Below are 2,728 nucleotides of genomic sequence, written 5' to 3'. Positions count from 1 at the left end.
ACACCAGGGATTTGAGATATCCCCACAGGAAATAATCACAGGGGGCTAAATCAGGTGAGCGCGCAGGCCAGTTTAAGTGTCAAGAGTAGGGATCATTGGCCCTTACTTTTTCCAAGAAAACGGTGGTGCCGTAACAGTGACTTCAGAACGCTATGTGACAATGCTCAGGGAGTTTTTCTATGCCTGCTCTCATTAATATGGACCTGGATAATGGAAACGTGTGGTTCCAGCAAGATGGGGCCACAGCCCACATTGCACGCATTTCAATGGGATTCCTGAGAGAAGCTTTTCCCGACCGACTGATTTCCCTGAGAGGAGACTTAAAAATTTTAGATGATTCTTCCATACTCCAGTGTCCAGCCACTTCTACTTCACCACCTACAAGCATACCATGTTATTCTTCTCTCTCTCTCTCTCTCTCTCTCTCTCTCTCTCTCTCTCTCTCTCTCTCTCTCTCTCTCTCTCTCTCTCTCTCTCTCTCTCTCTCTGAAATAACACATTTCCCCTTGCCAAAAATCATGTGGTATTTTACCCCCAATGTTCCATCAAAGGAATTGCTGAGAGGGGAGGGGTTGAACCCCCACCCCCTAGATTCACCCCTGCTATCACTTCAAAAGTTGTTTTAATCAGTCTGATTTACATGATTTGGATAATAAGTTTTGGTTGGGTATATTATTTATAACCAAATACATACGATGTGACAAAAAAAAAATATATATATATATATATATATATATATATATATATATATATATATATATATATATATATATATATATATATATATATATATATATATATATATATATATATATATATATATATATATATAACAACCACTTGAGTGGAACTCTTATACTATGACTAATAAACTTAATGAGTACATTTGAGATATAAGGTAAAATTGTTTGAAACGTACCTTTCAAGGCATGGCACACGAGAGAAGGAAATTTTCTGATGTCTTATTTGTGATGACGGTACCTGCTCTTGATTTAACAATTCTCCATGCTCGAAACCTAAATTGGTTTCAGGCATTTTAGTCTACCATACTTACAAATGTGATAAATAAAATTACACGTGAAAGTCTAGCTACATATACGTATTACATAGGCAGAAAGAATGCAGATTGGTTTGCTACAGCTCGGGTGCTGAAGTAGGTATTATTGTGCACAAAAAATTCAAACTAAATGACTGAGGTGATGCTGATATGCTCACGTAATGTTGTTAAGTGTCATTCATGACCACCAAACCCCACACAAAACCCTATTGCATTGAGACTTCTTGTGGAGTGGAACTCTTAATACTGTGACTATGAACATAATGAGTGGGCTACACATAAGATATAAAGTAAGAGTGTTTGAAACATACCTTCAAAGTATGACACACGAGAGAAGGAAATCTTTTGATATCTGCGTGTTAACAGTCGTGCTTGTGATGACGGTACCTGTTTCGTACGCGTGAGAAACGACGCGATCTATAGAAAACTAGCAAGAGTGACTATTGTATTACCTGTCACGTATCCACAGAATTCCTCTCCAGTAGTCTACCACAGGAGATACGTCTACCCCAAAGTTGAGAACCCTTCATTTAGTTATAGATATACATTCCATAATCAAGAGAGAGAGAGAGAGAGAGAGAGAGAGAGAGAGAGAGAGAGAGAGAGAGAGAGAGAGAGAGAGAGAGAGAGAGAGAGAGAGTGATTTTTAATAAAATATTATCATTAAGTTAACCATAAATTTCGTTTTCTCTACACACGCATCACTTAAGCCCCGCCCCCACACTCCAAATCGTTTGGGAAAAAAAAATTTCGCTCCCCGGGCGCAGACTAATCACGGGCACACGGGGGCGGTGAGCAAGGGGCGGGATGAGGGGGGTACGAGAGGACAGGGGTGTATGGAGGCGGGGTGTGAATGGGCGGGGACATCGAGGGTGACGTCACGCAGAGTATTCGTGACAAGTTTAGCGGTGAGGAAAAATGAACCAGAGAGAGAGAGAGAGATGTCAGTATTATTTGCTATTTATTAGTTTTTTCTCTTACTTATTTATATTTTTACTTTTTTTATGTCTATTACTCTTGTTGTTAGTTCTTACCTCTTCTCCAAATTTGGATTGGATGTTCTCTTTGTTAATCTCATTCCTATTGCTTAGTTATGTGTCATTTTTACTGTAATTATTCTCTCTCTCTCTCTCTCTCTCTCTCTCTCTCTCTCTCTCTCTCTCTCTCTCTCTCTCTCTCTCTCTCTCTCTCTCTCTCTCTCTCTCTCTCTCTCTCTCTCTCTCTCTCTCTCTCTCTCTCTCTCTCTCTCTCTCTCTCTCTCTCTCTCTCTCTCTCTCTCTCTCTCTCTCTCTCTCTCTCAGTGAAAGTCAACATGGCTTCAGACCAAAACTCAGCACCACCACAGCCCTTACATTTATAGCAGACAAGATATATCAAAACATGGACAAAAAACGTATATCTCTTTTAACTCTTTGTGACTTGTCAAAAGCGTTTCACAGTGTCAGTCACGATATTCTTCTAGAAAAACTAAAAAAAGTCGCAATTGATACATTCTGGTTTAATGACTATTTGGGAGACAGGTCGCAGTCAGTACGTCTCAACCAAACCATCTCTTCAAAAGCTGCCATAAAATTCGGTGTTACCCAGGGATCTATATTAGGACCAATACTCTTCAATATTTACGTGAATAACTTGTCTGATTACGTCACAAACTGTCACCTTGTCCAATAC

The 2,728-nt window shown here is 39.5% G+C and overlaps 1 long non-coding RNA gene across 1 annotated transcript; it reads right to left on the bottom strand.

The window, feature by feature from the left end:
* Window positions 1-187: 187 nt before the first annotated feature.
* On the bottom strand, window positions 188-1,585 carry LOC123500510. The gene is made up of 3 exons (XR_006673357.1): window positions 1,369-1,585; window positions 920-1,016; window positions 188-378 (listed from the first exon to the last, which is right to left on the bottom strand). It is a non-coding gene; the product is annotated as an uncharacterized LOC123500510 (long non-coding RNA).
* Between the last annotated feature and the right edge of the window lie 1,143 nt (window positions 1,586-2,728).

The sequence above is a fragment of the Portunus trituberculatus genome, unplaced genomic scaffold (genome assembly GCF_017591435.1).
Source record: "Portunus trituberculatus isolate SZX2019 unplaced genomic scaffold, ASM1759143v1 PGA_scaffold_372__1_contigs__length_27590, whole genome shotgun sequence".
In the NCBI taxonomy this organism is placed as follows: domain Eukaryota; kingdom Metazoa; phylum Arthropoda; class Malacostraca; order Decapoda; family Portunidae; genus Portunus; species Portunus trituberculatus.
Note: the sequence above shows the minus strand (reverse complement) of the source record. Positions and strands in the feature narration are given on the sequence as shown.